General features: G+C 48.5%; 1 protein-coding gene across 11 annotated transcripts in view; it reads left to right on the top strand.

Annotated features, from left to right (window-relative positions):
* The first annotated feature begins 256 nt into the window (after positions 1 to 256).
* The window catches only part of EXOC2 (exocyst complex component 2), a 142754-nt gene continuing 122041 nt past the window's right edge, over positions 257 to 20969 (top strand). For 6 of the 11 annotated variants that reach the window (XR_004313306.1, XR_004313305.1, XR_004313309.1 and 3 more), the window contains exon 1: positions 257 to 395. The gene's annotated coding sequence lies outside the window, so the exon portion shown is untranslated. Of the gene's footprint in view, positions 396 to 3634; positions 3752 to 20969 lie in introns of all 11 variants that reach the window. The other 5 variants (XR_004313311.1, XM_032462379.1, XR_004313308.1 and 2 more) reach the window with 4 other exon arrangements.

Here is a 20969-nt window from a genome sequence, read left to right as displayed (position 1 = left end):
CAGTATCCGAACCCGCGCCCTGCAGCGCTGCCGCTGAACCCTAACACTGTCCACGCACGGGGCTCCCGGCCGCGACCACACGGCAGCCCAACGCGGAGGGCCAGCCTGCGGTTCCTGAGGAACCGGCGTCACGGCCTGATCCTCGGCAACCACCCGCCTACCCGCCGCCGCCCCGCCCCGGCCCCGGCCCCGGCCCCGGCCCCGCCCCCGCCCCCGCCCCCGCCCCCGTTCCGGCCCCGCCCGCGCGGCTCCGCCATCGGGTGCTCGGCGCTCGACTGCGCGGCGGATCGACGTCCTCGGCGCTCCGGCGGCGGAAGTGAGGGCGCTGGCGGAGGGCGGCTGCGGCCTCGGAGCACTGAGTGGGAGCGCGGGGCCCTGTCCGTGCTGGCCTGCAGGTAGGTGTTGGGGCCGAGGTCCTGGCTGAGGGCCGGCCTGGGGTGAGCGGCCGGCGGGGCGGCGGGCGGAAGGGGGCCCTACCAGCAACCGCCGTCTACCCCGGGCCGCTCTGCAGCCCTGACTGCGGAGGGGCACCTGCGGGGTCCCCGAGCCCCCGCCCCTGCGCCTGGAGGGGACCTCGGGAGCGCTGACCCGCCCCAGTGGGTGCAGTGGGCCTCAGCTGTCCCCTTGCGCACCTGCGTACCTGTCACTGCGTAGGGTTTGAGAACTTACTGGTGAAGAGCGAGTAGGAGGTATGTTTTGCCTTGGAAAGCTGTACTGAAGGTGCCGCCAGGGTCTCCGGCTGCTTGTGTTAGCCCCATTTTCCGACGGGGAGACGGAAGCCCGGAGGAGCGAGCCGAGGTCGTGTGGTCGCTCAGGGTTTAGCTGCCGTAGAGACCGTGCAGTGAGGCTGAGAGAGCACCCCAGCCTCTGTTCTCTCTCCTTCACGTCTGGGCGTGCTGAGGTGGGCAAGAAACCGTCGACGAAAAAGCTTGTCTTTGAATGGAAATAAGCTTTTCTTAATTGTAAAGGTTGTTCATACTAATAAGTATGAGTAAATGTGTGTCTTTTTTTATGAGTTTGAGTAAATTTACAAGGAAAAGTTTTTAAAAATTTAAAAATCACACCTTAAGTCATTTGGGTGATATGCTGAAAAGCTATTTCTAGCTGAGGTTACGTGGATCCCTCTCCTAATGCATAAGCATGCTTTGGTTGTACTCTGGCCAGGCTCTGTGTAACTGACAACCTGGGAACTGAGAGCAGAAAGCTTCCGAGGGAACGTCTATGTTAAAAGTTGTTGGTCTAAAGGGAGGTAACAGGAGTGCTTGATACCTCAAAGCTCTCTTCTGTTTGGTTAAGTAAAAATTTAGTAATTTTAAACAGAAGATCCCCCAGTGTAACTTGGAACAACTCTTGAAAGTTTTTAGAAAATGATTTTTTCCCTTTTGTGAAGTATTTAATTTCCTGAATTAATGCCATTTTGAACAGTTCCCTCTCTAAAAGAAGATTATTAATGTGCTAAGTTTTCATTCATTCCACAAATATTTGAGTCTATTACATGTGAATCTTATGAGAAATGAAATAAATGCTTGAAAATTTTTGCAAAGGCAGTCTTTTAATAAAGGACTTTGGACCATTTCTAGTGTCAGGCAGTGGCAGCCTTGGGCCATATAGGAGATGCTGCTTACACGTTAGTCTCTCTGACTTTTCACCCCATCTCCAGTCTACCTGTCTCATCCAGCCAGGATTCCTAGTACAGCCCCTTCCTCAGAGTAGAGCTCAAATGTTTGTTGAATGGATGAGTATTATTAGGCCAGTGTGAGTAGAGAGGACTCTGAAACCGTCTGGAGTGGGAAATAACGTTGGTCACTCTGCTGAGCAGTGTGCTAGCCTGTTGCTTGTCCTCAGACCCTTGGGCGCTCCTGGAGCCCCGGAGTGCTTGGTGACACCACAGGGTAGAAGTGTTCGGTTACATGATTCAGTGCGTGTTTATGTGGACTTAAAAGAATTATTACCGATCCAGACACACAGACTTAGAGTACTTGTGGAGAAATTGTGCATCTTGGAGCTGTGGACACACCCAAAGTCACCCTCAGGCCTCAGTTTGAAAATTACGGAGTCGGAGCACTGTTTACTGGTCCGGGTGCTGCCACCATCTGCTTTGTAGCCTGGCCCGAGCTCTTAGCCTCTTTGGGTCTCAGTTTCCTTTTACCTTTTGTCAGAGAATGTGTAAAACTAGATTATCTCCAGGAGTTCTTCCTGCTTTGAGGTTTCCCCACTCAGTGAGTCCTGCAGCTGCTCAGCGCCTGTTTCATCTGTGTCGCCCCAGGGGCTGTTGCTGTCACTGGTGCTTACACGTCTGTCGGAAGACTAAGCTCTTGCCAGACAAGGGTTAGTCTTTGTCATTTTTGTGTCGCCTGGTTTTGGCGCACGCCTGACACGTTAGAAGTCAAGTAACGTTAGCTTGGATTCAGAAGGAAGCGTTTTGCCATCTCTGTCAAAGAATAGTCGAGAACTAAGTTGCAGTATTTGGTGAAGTACAGCGGGAATTCAGAGAAGGCAGGGATCCTTTGGGGTTAGAGCAATTGGGAAGGCGTCCTGGAGATCAGAGCTTGATGGGGACGATGTGGTCCTTCAGAGAGAAGCCCAGGAACGCCTGGGTGGCTCCCTGGGATCAGACGCCCACAGGCTGGAAGTGAGTGCAGTCTGGATTGTGGAGTGCCTTGAGGGCCAGGCAGAGGAGACTGGAGCGGACTTAGTAGATGGTTTTCCTGGAAATCGTGTTGGGTTTGCTCAGAAGCTTGGTTAATATCCTTTAATGCTGTTGCTAGCATTGAGCCTGGGTGGGTGGGCTCTACAGTTCACTTAGTTTTTGGTTTTGGTTTTAGTAATTCCTTTACTTGCTCTTTCCCAGTTATAGTAAATCCTGGTGCCAGTGTGAAAAGAACAGTGAAGCTGGGACGTAGGACGGTGCCTGGCAAGTTAGCATTGGCCTCCCTGTGCAGCCCTGAAGCAGCCCTCCCTGTGCCGCTTGCTGGCTGTGCTGCTTGTGGCAGGGTTGGCCGTTAAGCTTCACTGAATTTTTTAAGGCCTTACCCACTTACAAAGTCCTGTGATTTTGGAGTGTGTGTGATTTTAGCTTTTGTTGTATTATAATTTTACTGAAAGACAAAACAAGACAAAAAGCAAGGAGTATTTGGTTCTTCTTTAAATGAAAGCTCCATGTGATTGACGTACTGTGTATCTGGATAAGTCAGGGTGTCAGCAGGATGCAGAATTCATGCCAGATGGTTCAAATAAGGGGCTTTTCCTAAAGGAACTACTTGCAGAGGTCCAGGCAGGGCTAGGGAGCAAACGGGATGGTGAGCCTACAGGGAAACCAAACAGCTAGAGGGGACAGAAGAGGAAGCGGGGCTGCCAGGGGCTGGAGCCACGGCTGGGTGAGGCTGCTTCCAGACGAGGGGTCGGGGCTGGGGGCCCAGCCTGAGACCGGTTCACGCCTGCAGTCGGAGCTCAGGCTGCCCGCTCTGCTGACTGTCTCTTCTCTTTCCGAGCCCACTCAGTCACACTGCATCTGCCTTTGCCTGATCTTCCAGCACTCTCATGGCAGGATGCTCAGTTGTGTCCTCATCCTTCTGTGGCATCTGCTTAGCAGGTTCTCAGCCCTGGACCATCTCAGTTCTTTCCCTTCTTTCAGACTTGACATGAGTCCTGAGACCAGCAGGCCAAAGTCCTAGCATCTAGATTTGGATCCCTGTAAACCAGCGGTCACCAATCTCAACCGGCCATCAGAGAATTTTCTAGAGTTTTCCTCGTAAGTGCTTGCTCCTCTGCAGAATGTTCTTTAAGCATTTTCCACTCTTCTCAAACCTCTCATCCTTTCACATAATGTCTCTATACTCTTAGCGGATAATCTTGCCACCTACCTGAGAACTGTTACAGCGATCGGAGGAGAACCCCGGGCTCTTTCCTCCTCCCCAGTTGCACTGAAAGGGGTTGCGTTTACCCCAAGATGGACCCCTGTGCCCAGGCCCTTTACGCCTCGTCTGCTGCCTTTGGGAGCACTTGACTCACGTTCATCTCTTGCCAAAGGCTCTTTCCTGTCGGCCTTTAAATGTGCTTAGACACAGACAACAGTAAAGCAAAGCAGAAAAACGATGAAAGGTAGCCCCCTTCCTTGTTTTCACAGTCACCTGTTAACATTTCTCCCTCTTCTTCCCTTCCTAGCCACACTTCTCAGATAGTTGTTTATACTCAGGTCATCACTCACCCCACGGCTGTCTGGTTCCATGCGCATCCCTCTGCGGAAGGCCAAGGTCACTTGGGACCTCCTTGCCACAGGTCTCGTTCCTGTCATTTCTGCAGTGTGGTGCCCGGGACACAGCAAGTGCTTCATGGATGTTTGTTTTGACCGAATAGTCTGAGGGTGCTTCCTTGTTCCAGATCCTGGTTTGTCTGCATCTTTATGTTTTCTGAGGGGTAGGAATCTGACACTGCCATCTTTTGAGGTGACGAGTGACCAATCTCTGTGTATATATCCCAAGTCTTCTGGGCTGACTAAACAAAAGTAGAAATTGGTTTTACTTGATAATGACTTTTTCAGTATTGCCCAGGGGATCTGTCTTTCTGGAAAAAGAAAACCCCAGACATTCTTTCCCCCTGAAAAATTACGTTTCCTACCATATCGAGAAGTTGTGCTTTGTCTGCCCGCCCAGTGTGGATCCGGTGAAGAGGAGTCGGTAGGGACCAGGGACAACTGGCCGTGGGCGGATGGACGATGAGGCTGCTCTTTCACGGGAGGACGCTCCCTGCTGTGGGGCGGGCGTCTTCCTTGAGGCTTTTGTCTTTACGCTTCTTTTCCAGAGGTCGTGGCGGGGACGGATTCACACTGCTCGGTTTCACTTGTGATACGTCATCAGTGTCGAGTGGCACAGGTTAGACCCTGGCCAGCTCTGGACCCTCAGCTTTTGTCTTGAAATGTGATGAAGTCATTGTCCTTTAGGAAGAGACTTAGCCTGAGAGGCAGAAGATTTCGTGATTCCTGGGAAGTAAAGGAGGAGAGTCTTAATGAGCTGTTCTAGTTAAGGTGAACCCAGTGCTCGTTTTAAGAGTCAGCTGGGTAATGAGGACGTGAGGGACAGCGCAGCTGCGGGAGCTCCGCAGGCCGGGTGTTCAGCTCCCCCTCGTGCTGTCCCCTCCCTCCGAGTCTTCTCTGCCGGCTGCCCTTTGATCCTGTACCTCCAGACATTGGAGCAGGAGTGAAGGTTTTTTCTCTCATCAAAAAAACAAAACAAAGCAAAAAAACAAATTTTAAGTGCCATTTATCAGTTATATTTTTAAAGTCATTGGAATTTTTTCCCAAGTGAATTAAAACGTACATACTTGTGCTTTCATTTGAAAAGAGAGTGTGTTTCAGTCATACCTTGTTTGTGGGTGGGACGAGGTCTGAGGGAGCGCCTCTTGTCCGCGCAGCCCTCCTCTCTGCACACAGCCCTCCCGGGACCCAGGGAGTCCCCGTAGTGCAGCGGGTACCCCATGGCTTCTCTCAGAGCCGAGGAGGGCAACATTTCTGTTAACCATGATTTTGAGATGGAGCAGGAGTAGGATGATTAATTTAGGAAACTGGACAGAAGAGTTTATGGCCCTGTGTGTGTGGTGCTGACAGAACTCGACCTCCACCCTGCTCAGGAAAAGTAGGGTTTGCAGAGAATGGAAGTAGGTGAATCACCCTTCTCTGAGACTCCCCCGAGTCTGTGGCTCCCTGTGGGGCCGGCCCAGCCCCACCCCCGGCCCTAGGGGCAGGTGTGGCCTAGGTTGGGTTAAAGGGTCTCAGGGAAGGTGTGGTGAATTCTGCGGTTCTGTTCTGTTGCTGGGTGGCCTGAGAGTGTGTAATTTTATTTTTGAGACTCACTAGGCAGCGCCGCCGCCAGGTTTTTCCGGGGCGGCTTGGATTCTCGGGGGTGCTGAGCTGTGTGTAGGGTCTCGGTCGTGGGGTCGAGCTGGGCCCTGCCGATGCCGCCTCTCTGACTTGCTCCCTGGAGATGCCCCTTTGAGTAGCTGGGGGTGGGGTGGGGCTGAGGAATTTGTCATCACTATTATTTGGTGTTCTTTGGGGGAAATGCTCACTCTTCTGATCGAGGGAAGTAGTGCTTCAGCGTCAGGAGGCTTCCTCGGCTTGTTTGCAGAAGGTTCTCCAAGTCTCCAGTGAGTCGGGGCTTCTGATTTTCCACCTCCTTGCCTTATGCCTTTAGCTGAGCTGAGCCTCTGGGTACCTGACAAAGGAGGACCAACTGATCACTGGTTTTGTTCAGATTTCTTGTCTGCTATTCAAATCAGCAAAACTCTTGCTTACTAAATAGTAAAAGATTGTGGTTTAATCCTTCTAAAACAGTGTTTTCCCCCAATACTGCTACTAGTTATTTTTCCCTGTGTATTTTCAGTCTGAAGTTATGTTAAGAAAAATTTACTGTCTTTCATTCTACTGGTAAATCTTTCGGGTGTTAAAGATTGTGCCACAGTGAAATACGGGAAAATTATAAAATTAAATTTTTTTTGACCTCTGTTACAGAAACACTTTACTTTCATGCCGTGTGTTTCATTAAAGAAAAAGAGGCAGGTTGGTTAAAACCAACATATATAAATCTAAAAGAAAATGCATTTATGTAAGTATATTTTATGAATTATAGGAAAATGTGTCTGTCTTTATTTTAATGAAATGCTCTTATAATGGTGATTTTCTCTTTTGACCTGTGATGGATCGGAGGTTAATTGATGTTAAATGGGTGCGTTGTTAATCCTTCATCAGCTCTAAGTTGGTTGGGGGAGTGCAGGTCAAGGCCACACAAGTCCAGGACCAACAAGTTCCCTGGGGAGGGCGCAGGTCACTGTCTGCCCTGCTCGCCCTTTCCGGGCCCCCCACCCCCGTCCCCCCCAGTGACAGCTGGCCGGTGTTGCGTGCGAGTCGGGCTGGCTCTGTGTGGTCTGAGTGTGTGGTCTCCCTGAGCCAGAGGCGGCTAGCAGGGCGGAGGGAGAGACCTCGACTGTTTACTTAATTTAGTTCGGATGCCGGGACTGCGCCCAGAGTTCCTCCTGCTCCTGACTCCTGGGAGCAGCTTCAACCCCTCCCAGCTGGGCTCAGCCTCAGCGCTGCCCCTGCCCCCCCTCCCCCCACCCCCCGCCGGCGGCGGCTGAGAAATGCTGGTGGCACTGCTGTGGAGATACTGGGCCTTGAAGTTTCTTTGAGGTAGAGCTGCAGAAGTAAAGCAGAAATTCTAAGGCAAGTGACCGAGTTGATGCATTTTTAGCGATTGGGAAAGCCGCTATACAAAAATTGGGACAAATCAGTCCAGCTCTGCTCGTGTCAAAGAATCTGGGAGTTAAGCGACATCCTGTCTTGTTTAACAATTTAAATAAAATTAACCACTTTAAGCTGACAGTTTTGAAAATCACCGTTGATTTAGGCTCGCCTGTTCACTGTAGTCGCTGCATTTGTCCCATCATAAGGATCTGACAAGTTGAGACTCAAAAAAAGACACAGCAGCCCCGCGCAGGCCTGTGTCTCCAGCTGAGACTCCAGTACCTCATGGAGCTGCGGCCTCAGGCTTTCCCAGGAGTGGGGTCCTAACCTGGCAGTCTGGACTTAACCTGGTCAGGATGGTGAGGCAGTCGCTGCTGTCCCCACCGCGGATGAAGGTCACCTTGCCTGGAGCAGCTCTGTGCTGGCAGCAGCTTCACGCAGCCCCTTCTGCAGAAGTTCACTCCTTAGAGCTCCTTTCTCCTTAATAGATTTGACATTCAGGAGTCACTGAATAAAGCCAATCAGATCTTTAAATTTACTCAGTTGATTTTTTTTTTAACATGGCAAATGAAGCTTTGTTTTTATGCAATAGTATAAATTGAGGACAATCTCTTTTTCTAGTTCTTTCATTATAAATAGCTTAGCAGTAGCTTCTTGATTTTGTTCCTCTCTCATTCAGGAACATTCCTGTTGAGATGGTTGAAGACTGAAATAAGTGAGCGTGCTGTTTGCACCTCCTCCCCCTGTCCTCCCGCAGTCCTGCTGGGATGGAGGCTGTGTGGCTGGTGCCTCCTCAGGACGGGAAAGGCTCTGTTTCCAGAGGGGCTGATGTAGGTGGCTGACTGCACTTCTGCTTTTCCTGCTCACTCTAACCCTGAGTTTCAGTAAACGAGCTCGGTTCCCACCCTGGGAATGTGAAACCTGCTCTTCCAGGCCTGGCCCTGGCTTTCCTTCCTTTCATTCGATCTCGCATCAGAAGACTTGGGGCCTAGTAGTGCCAAATGCCTTTTAAAAAAATGTCATCTTGTGTGTCCTCTGGTGTCCATTTTTGGGGCTCCTGTGTTTGTGGTGACAGTGACGGCCTAGTGCCCCCGGGAATTGCGAAGCGCCGGTAGTCTGCTCAGGGGTTGCGCGCCCACCGCCGCTGTCTGATCCTGCAGCGTGTTCGTCGCCCACCGCCGTCAGCCCTCTCCCGCCCCTCCCGCTCAGCGGCTCACTGTCTCTGTGGGTTTACCTGTCATGACTTCTGCATGGGCAGATCACACAACACGTAACCTCGTATGTTGATTAGGACGAAGTGTGTACTCCTTGTCATTTCCTGGCATGAAAATTGTGTATATGTAGAGATAAAACATTGATGAACAGTGGTTATAGTCAAGTGATCATTGTGAATAATATTGAGCTCATGTTTTGGAAACTCGGAAATATTTCACAGGCTGTGAGAGGCTCTAGGCTCATCTTTGATACGAGAGCCACGTGTGCACCTCGGTCTGCCCCCAGCACAGTGTCATCAGGGTCGCTGCTCACCCGTTGTTTGACTTGCAGTGGATCAGCCCTGAGGAACCCAGTCCCTCCATCCCTGTACGGGGCTGAGGCCTCCAAGACGGAGCCGTGGGCAGGGAGGCCGGGACGGGAGTGGGGACTGCCTCAGATGCAAGGGCCACAGTGCCCTTGCTGCGTCCTTGAAAGTAGCCTCTCCTGGCTCTTCTGTCGAGGACAGCTTCATCTTCAAGGCTAAGGGGAAAATCAGTGTCTTTGTTTGGACTTCACATTGTTTAGAACTGAAGAGGTGGAAGTGTTTTGTGGATTCTCAGTTCTGCTCCTCCCTTTTTTATGTGTGGATTTTTTAAATTGAAAAATCAAACCTACATCAGTTTTGGCCTGATTTTTATAGAAACAAAAGATGGTTGGAAAATAAGTGTTTTTTAATGCAAATGTTTGTGAGGGGTAAAATTCATTTGGTCTAACATTTAAAATAGTTTTGGGGGAAGGGGGACACAATATTAAAGATCTGACCCTACACACTGGATTTCTGACTTTCAGGTAATTCTGTATGGAAGTGGTAATAGAGCAGCAGACTTTTCACCCCTCGGGCCTTACAGTTGGAGGCCACATTTGAACCTGACCTGCTGTCTCCCAGAGGCAGCCCACACTGAGGAGTTTTTCTGCGCAGGCCTTGGTTGATGACGTGGATGCGCCTCTGATCCTGTTCTGTGCTGAGAGCGGTGACCCGTGTGCTCAGTGTGCAGAAGGGCAGTCCCAGGGTCTAGCAGGCCTCTAGGGTCTGGTTAGAGGGCTGTTTCTGTGGTCGTTTTCAGCCGTTTCCTTTGTGGCACAGATTTATTGTTTAAAAAACAGGCATGGGTTGTGTATAGGGATCAAGGAATGGCTTCTGTCCTGTGGTAGGACACATCGAGCTGACACCCCGCTCAGAGGCCACCTCTCAGCAGTGTCTCATGGCTGGAGTTGCACGTGGCCTGAGGTTTGCTGCTGTCCTGGAAGAGCCAGAGGAAGAGACCGCGGGAGCCACGTGTTCCGGGGTCTGTCCGTCCCAGCACCACTCTGCCCAGGACCCCTTTGCTCTGCCGCTGGGCTGGGTGCTGGAGGATGGAGGACAGTGTGATTCAGGCCTGACCAGCGTACCTTGGTCAGCTCTTTTCTCCTGCTCCTTCTTTCCCTTAATGGAGAGGATGTGACTTGTTGTAACCCTTTTCCTGCGACAGTTGACTTGCAGGGGAGGTGGGCATGTCCAGAGACGCCAGGAGGAAATGTCACGTGGTCATTGCTCCTGAGGACACGGGGCTGCCCGTGCCTTGCTCTGGGCCTGGCTGTTCTGTGCAGCCCGAGGCCTGACTGCATCTCAGAGACTTACATGCATGCGCCCTGTGTGTGTGTATGCAGAACACGACCTCCCTGTCCCTGTCCCCTCTCCAGGGCTGTTCTCCCAGGATGATAACCTCCGGTCCCTGTCCTCAGCCTTTCTCCCTGTTCATCATGCAAATACATCAGGTGTTTTTCTCTTCTCCTTCCCTTCCTTCTTTGGGAGCTTTGATTGGATCCTGATTCTGACACACCAACTGTGCAAATAACTTTTGAGACAGTCTGGGTACAGAGTCCTTTGTAGAGATACAGACTGAAATATTTCAGATGAAATGGTGTGTTGTCTCCAGTTTACTGTAAAGTACTCCCTCAAAAACGTGTGTAAAAAAGTGTGTTGAGGAGATGTAGTTGCAAGAGAGACAAAATGGGAACATGGAGGTTCGTGATGCTAGTCTCTCTCCTTCTTTGTATGTTTAAAATGTCCATAATGAAAAAAAAAAATACATGGAGAATCAGAGTAGCATGGATCTGAGGCCTGGTTTTGAACTGTAACTCTGCCACCTGCTTGACTGTGACCTTGGACAGGCTGTTTAATCTCTGATCGTCCTACCATTATTAGTGAGACCACTTAGCGAGGGCTTTAGAATGCTTACTTTTCTATACTCAAAATATAAAATTATATAATAATGCATTTATAAATTATATAATTTTTTAAGAGGGGAATTACTTTTTTTATTTGCAAAAGCTGAAAATGCTTATGTAAATTACCAGCCCACAGCTTGAATTTCCACCGGATCCGTCGCATGAGACCGGAGCCTGTCATTTCTTGCCAGGTTTGGGGGCCTTTCTAGGCTTTGGATGGAAGGAAGCTGCCTCCCTTCAGACACAGCTGGCAGAGGTGCTTGGCCTGGTCTCCCGCAGCTGGACCTTAGGCTGTGCTTGGCCCTGGAGGCAGGAGTGACATCGGTGCTCACCTGGCATCGCTGCTGGAGGATGGTGGCTACCCAGTGCAGCCCAGACCACAGGCCTTCGCGTGCAGGACCACGCTCACCTGCACACTAGAAACTTTCTGTGCTCGGGAGGTGTTCTGTGCTCTGGGCAGGCTTTTCTCTTTGAGGGAGACTCCTGTCCACTTGATGTGTGGGCTGCAGCTTTAGCCCGACGTGGTCAGGAGGGTGTCCTGGGGACGCTGTCCATAGAATGTTGTGTCACGTGTTTATATGTGTGTGTGTGTTTAGATATAAGTATACATAATATACGTATAAGATAATTGTACATTTATAGAAATTCCTGGAGTTAAGTATTCTAAAATGCTAAATGGGTAGCTTAATATATGTGTGTGTATATGCGCACACACACATGTCTTTTTTTTTCCCCTACCGACTTTTTGAAGTGTTCTCTGGTCTTACATACTTTTCGTAGCATTTCCTTGCCTGGACTTTCACATTTTACTTAAGTCATTTTCTAGTTGTCTGAGATGCCTGTGTTTTTCCCTTTTGCTGTAATAAATCACTGCAGTTGTGGAACTTTTCATGCCTGACAGCAGTCCCCGGGGTTTGGATCATCGTATTCGTTGTTCACCTTTTGAGAATGTGCTTCGAGTCCGAAGATACAGGCATGTGTGAGGCTGTGACATGTGTTGCCAGGTTGCTGTTTTCTGGAGAGTTGGAATGGTCTGCACCCCTGCCTGCACTGCACTCACATTCGGTGGACACCGGGGAGCCTTCTGCTTGTGGATGTGTCTCTTCGTAGTTAATGGGTCAGCTCTCTAATCTGCATTTCTGTGAGGTTGAATTTTTTGCACCTATTTATTTATTGGCTGCATTTCCTCCATTGTGAATTGTCCACTTGCCTTTCTCTTTTTTGGGGGCTGAGTTTTTTCTTACTGATTTTTACGTGTTGTTTATATAATAAAGTTATTTATGTTTTATCATTCTGAGTGTTTTCTCCAGCTGCATTTCCTGCGTGGCTTTTAGATTTGTGGCCTCTCATTTATTAACCTGTAGAAGGCGTACCTTTCCTTACTGTGTGTTCACGCTGGGATTGTTTCTCCAGCTCCGAGTGTGCGTGCTCCTCCTGCCTCCACAGCTGTGACATACATACTTTTATGTTCTTTTGGGTTTTTTTGGTTTAATTAAAATTATATTCATCTTTCTAAATAACCAAGAATTCTTCAACAGTATAGATGTTAGAAGTAATGTAAACAAGAAAATTATGCTTTGGACTGTAACTGAAGCATTTTGGGAATTGGAGTTAATATGTTAAAAATTAAGAGGCAGGAATATAAAGCAATAGTTCGTTTAGAAGGATGCTAACTTAATGGTCAGCTGCCCAGAGTGTATATCATAGTGAGCACTTGGTTTCCTGTCACCCTGTGAGGGTCGGCGCTGTGGCTTTGAAAGGAGTTGCTCCCCACTCGCCGTGGAGCTGGCCCACCCTTGTTCCTGAGAGACCACGGTGGCTTAAGGTTGCAGGACTGTGTCCAGCCCTCTCCCTGCTTCTTGGGTCTTTCTTACCCAGATTATGCAGCAGAGGTTCTGTAGTTTTCTCTTTTCTCCCTTGCTGACGTCTCCTCTGTCCCAAGGACAGGTCAAAGCCATCCTCCGGGGAGGGTTCTTGTCGGCCCCCACGCTCACTTGCACTTGCTTTGACATACTCGGGAGCAGGGCCGTGTTTCTCATGTGGGGCTGTGAGGTGTGCACGACCTTTGGCGTACGTGGTTTCCTTTAATGCCCTCAGTTCAGTGTGCCCGTGAAGCTGGCTTTGTTCCCACTTGACGGGAGAAAACTTGAGAGATCGATAGGACCGGAATAAATCGTGTAGTCAGGATCGGAATGTCTTCTGACTCCTAGTTCACTGGCTTTTCAGCAATTTGTATCTTTCTAGCTGAGCAAGTTGGTTGCTGACTGAAGTGAGTGGGTTTGCTTTGTGTGGATGGAGACCATCGGTGGTGTCGTAATGCCAGCCAGCATCTCTCGGGGCAGGTCCGTGGCCACGCTGCAGAGCTAGGCTGAGAGCCTAGCTCGTCAGCACTTCTGAAAACCAGCCTTTTTTGGGTGCCGTTTTTCATATATGAGGGACAGCAGTGTGTGTGCGTGTGTGTGCCTGCATGCCAGACTGCCTTAGTGTGAATCTTACCCTTCCAGCTGTTGGCTGTGGGGTGCAGGACAGTGTCGGGGGGCATCTGGTATCTGCTCTTGGGGTGTGCAGGGCAGGGGCACGGTGTCCAGGGCCGAGGAGCCTGATAACGGTGGGTTTGGACTCAGGATATCTGGTTTGCTCTCAGGCAGGTTGTTTGCCGTCTCTGGAAACTAGCTAATTCTCAGAAAGGCAGTTCTTTTCCTGATCTGCTAGGCCCCCAAATGTCAAAGCATCACAAAATACAGACTATGAAAGCGTGGTTAACACGAGGACCGGACTCTGCATCGTGGCTTCGGTAGTTAGCAGCAGAGTGAGGAGATCAGGGGGCGGTGATAAGTGCGGCAGAAGCTTGACCTGGAGAGTGTGAGAGAGCGCCTCCGTGTCCCCAGCCCCTGCTCCCGCTTGCTTTTCAAGCTGCTGCTGTGTTTTGGAGACGTTCCTTTTTCCCTGCACCGGGCGCTAGACGCACTTCGCGGTTCACGTTTTGTACAAGGTCATTTCTTTTTTCAGGGTACGCGAGTTCTTCAGAGGGAACATGGCCCAGATGCTAGCCAGCTGAAAGAATCAATCACTCACTCACTCCTAAGGTCAAACAAATGTCCTTTTTGTGTTTTGTTTGTTTTGTTTTGCTTTGTTTTTTTATGGAATGATGGAAAGAAAAGGAAGTAATCATACCAGCAGTCTTAATCACTCATTTAGAACCACCTGTTGTGGAATTGTCCTGGCAGTAAAAACTCATTTGGCCCTAGAGGTGGCTGTTCAGACACAGTGATTCAAGCGTGGCTGCTCACACGTGGGTCATGAGCAGTGTGACGCCTCTGCTTAACGTGCCGTCTGGGGCCTGATGGCTCCGTTGCTCTCTGAGCCCCTCAGAGCAGTGTGAGGAGTGATGACAATGCCCTGTCCCCCGTTCTGGATTCAAGGGGCAGCCGGGAACTGCTCTCTGGAGCTTGTGTATGTTTTCCTTTTGGTCGTTACTTGACACCTAACCTGTCTGGACCTAGAGGGCGACTTCAGAAGCCAGAGTGAAAACCTGTCGGAATTAAAAGCCCACCCTCAGAGTCAGCTTGCTCTTGTCTGAGGTGGAGATCAGGACGGGGGCGGGGGAGGCGTGCAAATGAAGGGCTGTGGGACGAACAGTAGTCAGGCTTCTTCCTGTGGCCGCTGGTTTCGAAATCAGACATAGTGTCAAGAAGGATGGAGGTGGGAGGCTGAGGTGTGAGGTGCAAGAGGAGCGGGCGTCCTGCCGGGATCTGCGCCGCTCCACTCTCGGTCTCCCTGGGGAGGTGGTCCTATCACAAGCAGCCAGATCTCTGGTCTCTGTTCTAATCCTCCCCTCGCCCCCGACATTTTCACGAGCATCTCAGGTGGGGCTGTGCTCCTGCATCCTGTGGGTAGAGGCCAGATATGCTGTTCAGGAAACACACAGGACATCCCTCGGGGCAGAGAACAACCCTGTCCAGACTCTGTGCCGCAGCTGAGGAGTCCTGCCTTGTGGGTCCCAGGAAACTGTGGGTTCCCTGCTGAAGTAGGGTGTGCAGGGTGGCCTGGGCACGCAGAGTGCCTGGCTCCTGTCGCGGAGGAGTGCTCAGGAGCCATCAGGCAAAATGGGGACGGGAGGGGGTGCGGAGAGCCACGTGTGTGCAGAGGCAGCATGACAGTCGGAGGGACAGACTGCAGGAGGAGGAGAGTTGGGGCACATGCCCGAGACTGGCAGGCGAGTTTAATAACCAGCGAGAGTCTGGCGTCCGCTGAGCGACGTCAGCAGGAAGGCTGTGAAGCAGCAGCCAGGAGTGAGCGCAGAGCAGTGATTCCTGGTCATACCTGACGCTGCCTGGGAGCCGTGGTTTTTAAGTTAGGTTGCTTTCCATGTACTATTACAGGCAAGCACAGTGTAGAAGATTCCTGCCATGGTAGCTGAAGGTTACCCTAACCTGTAGCGGACCAAGGGTAAGAGTTAAACTGGGTTTCTTTTCAGTAACCACACAAGCAAGAGAAAGTAAAATATTTGAAGTATTGAAAGGAAAATAATCAACATAGAATTCTGTGTACAAACTAAATTATTCTTCAGAAGTGAATGAGAAATACTTTTTCAGACAAAAATTGGAGGCATTTGTCTCCAATAAATTTGCCTTGCAAGAAATAATAAAAAATTCTTCAGCAAGAAAGGTGAGACAGGTCAGAAACTCTGATTTACATAATGAAAGGAGCATTAGAAAGGGATAAATGGAGATAAATTTTCTTAATTGCTCTAACAGACAGCGGTTTGTTCAGAATAGTAATAGTAGCAAAGTATTTGGCGATTACATCTCATAAGTAATTGAAATGAATGGCAGCTTGTTGCAAAGGTGGGAAGTGGCACTGGGAATTCTCCAAGGCACCCCCACTACCTGTGAAGCTGCACAGTGTTACTAGAAAGTCAGCTTGGGTTAGTGCGTGTGCAGTGCAAACTGGGCAACCACTGGAAAAGTTTGAGAAGTGTAATTGTTATGCTGAGAGAGAAGGGGAAATGGGATCTTTAAGGCAGTGAAGCCATTCTGTTTGATACGAAATGGTGAATACACGTAACTGTACACTTGTCAGAACTCATAGACTGTACAACACAGAGTGAATCCTAATGTAAACTGTGGGATTTAGTTAATGTTCCAGTATTGGCTTATCAGTCGTAACAAACGTATCAGTAATGCAAGATGTTAGTGAGAAACTGTTGTGGCGGGGCTGAGGGGTATATGGGAATTCTGTACCAATCAATTTTTTTGTAAACCTTAAACTATTCAGAAAAAGTCCATAAAGAAAAAAAAAATTTGTAAAGTGCTTAAAAAAAAAAAAAAAAGGCAAAGCACCAGTCTCTCAGTTCTGTGCAGTGACACTGATTTAATAGACCTGATTTCTGAAAGGGGTCCTGAAGTGGCTTTGACGTTCTCGTTGTGAGTGTAAGCCGCGACTGGAGGCTGACTCCCAGGGTGAAGGTGCTGTCGTCTCTGCAGTGGTTTGACTTTCTCTCGTAGTTTCTGATACGTTCCGGTCACTGTGAGGAGAAGACCAGCGCTAGAAACAAGAGGAGCCTTGCCATGTATCTGGGAATCCAGGAATTCTGGCTGCCAGTGTTTAGGTTAGGATGGTGCTGGGAGAGCATGCTGACCTGCCGCACTAACAGGGGTTGAATAATTCAGGCTTATTTGGCCCTAAGGTCTCTGTTGCAACTACTCAACTCTGCTACTGTGGCAAGAAAGCAGCCACCACGACACAGAAATGAATTCATGTGGCTGTTCCAATAAAACTTAATTTACAAAAGCAGGTGGCAGACAGTATTTCTCCATTGCTGTAATTTGCCAACTCCCGATCTAAAATATGCACCAGGGAAGCTCTCTAAGTAAAATGAAGGACTTCTGCAAAAGAAACCTCAGTAAGTTCTCCAAAGTAGGACATTTACAGACCACATTCTCTGACCAAAACAGGTAAACAGGCGTAAGAGTGAAGTAAGTAAAAACCAGAATTAAGGAAAAGTTCAACAACCGACTGTTAGCTGTGGAGTTCTTTAAAGCTCTGGAGTTAATCTTGCTTGGGTCAGACAAGCAATCAAAAGTGCAGCTACAGGTCATTGTAAATGAACAGTCCGCTGTGTATCAGAATCCATGGTAAACGACCAGAGCTCTAGGTGGGAAGAGTAGTGGCTTTAAATGTTGTTGTTGAACGTGGATGATTGGAACAAACGAACTAAGTGCTGGATCCAGACAGAAGGAGGGAGGCAAAATGAAATGCAGGGAAGAGCAATTCAGACGTGTAGGAGCTGTCAGTAATGATGAGCTAACGCCACTCCTGAAAAAGGAAGGGAGGATTCGCGGCTTACATCAAGGACTGCTACTACGAAAGATCATTGAAAACAAAGTGTCCACAAGTCTAGCTGTGGAAAAGACACGTACAGATACTCAAGACAATGAAAATGATAAAGCCATAGCTATGGGGGAAAGTGGTATGAAATTAAATTTAAAAATCAGAATGAAATATCTGATGTTCTGAAAAATGTACTAAACTTGTCTTACGAAGATTTATAAAATATGGACCCGTAATCATTAAGGAAGTCCCCAAATAATCATACCCAATGTGGGACTAGAATGAGATGGTTTTATAAGCCAGTAACAGGGGGCCTGTGAGGAAGAGAATATTCCGATACAGTTGAAACAGTTACAAGAAGACAAGTATGGGAAACTTCAAATGTTTTCTATAAGGCAGCACAGCACTCTGGACGCAGTAAATACTCAATAATATGCTCGATACTACAACAGACAGGCAAAGACGTAAAAGAGAAGATAGTTTCCGACTATTTGTAAATAAGATTAAAGATACAGAGCTTCTAAATAAAATATTAGCAAGTTTGGGTCTGTCTAGGAACGCCTCGAGAACTATTAAAATGGAACCAAATAATGTTTATTCCTGCAATATAGGCTTATTCATTAATAGGAAAATTATCTCAGTTCACTGTATTAATATGTAAAAAGTACTTATCTTGAAAGATGTTGAAAAAGTATTTGATAAAATTCGAAATTCATTTCTAATTTTAAAAATAGACTTTCGGGGGAGGGATAATAGCTCAGTGGTAGAGCACATACTTAGCATGCACAAGGTCCTGGGTTCAATCCTCAGTACTTTCATTAAAAGAAAAACAGAGTTTCAATAAACTAAGAGCAAAGATATTTCTGTAACGTAACTACCTAACATCAGTAGCAAGCATCTGAGTGGTGAAATGCTAGAGCAATGAAGAAATGATGAGTGAAAATTAGCTCTTGTGGGACAAAAATCTTTATGTATAAAGCACAGGTAAACATGTAGTACATAATACAGCATACAGCATGTTTATGACATTACAGTTTCTTTGGGGCGATCAGGAAAAAGACCTGAATAAAAACACTCCTCGTGGGTCAGTACTGCAGAATGGGTGGAGGAGCGCGGCCCTGGAGGGTCGCCTGTTACAGTCACGTCGCGCCGGCAGAGGCTGCGAGTCCCCCGGCACAGCAAACGCAATAAGGCCGTCACAGTAAGTGACCCCAGCACTGCAGAGCAAGAGCCAAATTTATGACAGTGTTTGAAGGAAGTGAAACTTTCTGCTGAGAAAACAAAGGATCTTTTGGGAAGTGATTTCAATCGAGACAGACTCAGTAAGTTGATTGGTTTCAGATAAATTATTTGAACTTCCCCTGTGAATAGAGCTGAGTAGGTCCTTGACAGTCATAAAAAATGAGTAAGTGGGGAGAGTCAATGTTACAGATATTTTAAACATCCTGAAATTATCCAGAGATTCAGTGTAACTGATACGTCTGTTCTTAACAAGTGTGTATTCGGCATCAGTTGTATGCAGATACTGTTCTGAATTCTGGGGTGCAGCAGTGTACGGAGCAGACAGAAACCCCTTCTCTGCTGGAGCCTGCATTGTAGTCAGTTGAGATAGACAAAGAAGTGTGAATAGAGGAAGTCAGGGTTGTGGTGATTCCCATCAGGATTCTAGTAGGATGCGGTTTAGAGTCAAATAAAACATATCAGAGTCCACCTGGGCCAGTGTCTGTGCAAGATGACGAAGGGAACTGTTAACAATTAATTATTCTATCAGATATTTAACTGTGATGTGAAATTAGTTACTGTGCTGTAGGTGCAAAATAATCAGGGGGCTGAAATATGGAGAGTTCAGAAACAGGCTCAAAACGAGAAAAGTGGCATTTCAGATGAGTGGAGAACACAGCGGGTTATTCAGTGAGACGGTACCGTGGACAGCTGCCTGTCTCAGCACTCCAAAGCAGAGTCCAAACTGGTAAAGCAATTATAGAAACAAAGCAGCACTGAAGTACCAGAAACACGACTTTGCATGCATGGCTCTGGAGTAGCACAGGGGAGGTCAGTAGGTCTGACGTTAAAAGTGAGGTCTCCTGGGGGCCGGGAGCAGCAGGCAGCGCGAGGAGACTGGTGACAGCTGGGGGGTCGTCCGGCAGCGTGTGTGCATGCGGGGCACAGGGTCACTCGCGGTCTGTTCCCACGGCCCTCTGGCTCTCCCAGCCCTCCCTGCGGCTCGCCCTCCGGCGCAGGACCCCTGGGCGGGGGAGCGGTGTGGGCTCAGACCGCTTTCTCCTTGGGGAGCGCCTCTACAGCCGTGGTTGCGCTGGTGTCTGTGGGCCGCCCGCCTGGTGGGGAGGGGCTGACCGCACACCTGCACTCCTGTTGCCTGTTTCTGTGTCTTCAGTCGCAGCAGATCTGTCCTGCTCATCTTCCGGTTCTCCTGTGAGTGGTTTCTCTGCGAGTGGCTGCACTGCAGCTGTGCCCGCTGGAGGAGGTGAGCGCAGGGCCTTCCTGCTCCGCCACCTTGGCCTCGGTTTACCTTCTGTATGAGCGTGTGGTCTTTTCAGAACTGGAACAGACCCCGAGCTGCTTGGATCGGCAGTCTCCCCCTCACCAGCTGACACGGGTGTACCTTTCATGGAGCCCTGTCCCTTGCAAAGCTTTTCTTAAAAATCATTGGTGAAAAGAGTTGGATAGTTTATTTTTAATTGTCAGTTTTTTCTTGCTTTTTAAGGTGCCAGCAAGAAAAAGATTTTCTACCTCAACTCTTTTTTTAGGAAAAAGGATTGCAACAAAATCAGATACCACTCTGAATCCTGGAACAGTGGATCAGTATTTTACTATAAAATGCTACTGTGTAAAATGGGAGCAGCACTTTTTTTTTTTAAAGAAGTATAAACATTTTCTGAAGCATTTTTCTTAATTTAGAGAGCTCAGTGTGATACCCGAAAGTATAAGGTGTTTCTCATTTGTGTGCGTTACACAGTCTTTGTTAAGTAAGATGTGTGTTTTGTCAAAATATACGTTAGTGTGTGTTCATGGGTTTAGGTTTGTTGTCTGCAAAGTTTGAATTGGTTATTTGTGAGGTTCGCTGATAATGCTTCTTCTTCACACAACAATTGGAGGAAATGGGTCGGTGTGGACCTAGATGCTTCTTATGAGTGACTTTTGTGTAATGCCAGTTTCTGTCCCCCCAGTATTCTATTATCCATTTACGAAACAATTCTTGCTGCTTCCTCATGCTGAGCGAGGAGGGAGGGCTTGTCGAGCACTGGTGCAGTGAGTGAAGCTCTTGTGAGGGAAGGTTCATCTCTTCTCATGGAGCTTTATTTCCTTAACGGCTCGCGCAGTAAGACAAACCATAACTCGGCAGCCTTTGTTTCTGCAGACTCAGTAAATTCCCACGACTACATTTCCATCAGTAATGAGTAATTTGCTGCTAGATTTGGTGATAAAATACTTAACTTTGCCCATTTATCTTGCTTTGCTGGTTTCTGAATTCCATTCATGGTGCTGTGGAAGGAACGCAGGACAGTGACACAGGCCACGTGGGCTCTGGCTCCCGCCTCTTTCTGTCCTGAGTAGGTGCTGAGTCAGCGCTCCGGGGGCTGCAGCACAGGAGGGCGGACGGTTGTTTTCAGAAGCAGCGTCCTGAAGTTACACATGTTAACCCACCTCAGAGTTACAGTTTAAGCTTTGCGAAACCACTTACTCTCTGACTTCTGAGTTATACCCGGTTGCTTGGTGAATATTTTCAAAGCTGTGCAGATTTATTTTTTAAGCTGCTTTTTAACGTTTTGAAATCTTCTGACCTTTTTTGTAGCATTTTGTAGACTTTAGATAGATGCAAGATAAAAATGCAGACAAATCTTTAACACAGAAAATTACAAAATCTGCAGATTTGTTTTTTACTGTACCATTCCACAACAGTGACTGACTATGCTTGTTT

Source organism: Camelus ferus, chromosome 20 (assembly GCF_009834535.1).
Source record: "Camelus ferus isolate YT-003-E chromosome 20, BCGSAC_Cfer_1.0, whole genome shotgun sequence".
Lineage (NCBI taxonomy): Eukaryota > Metazoa > Chordata > Mammalia > Artiodactyla > Camelidae > Camelus > Camelus ferus.
This window is presented reverse-complemented; position numbering and strand designations above follow the sequence as displayed.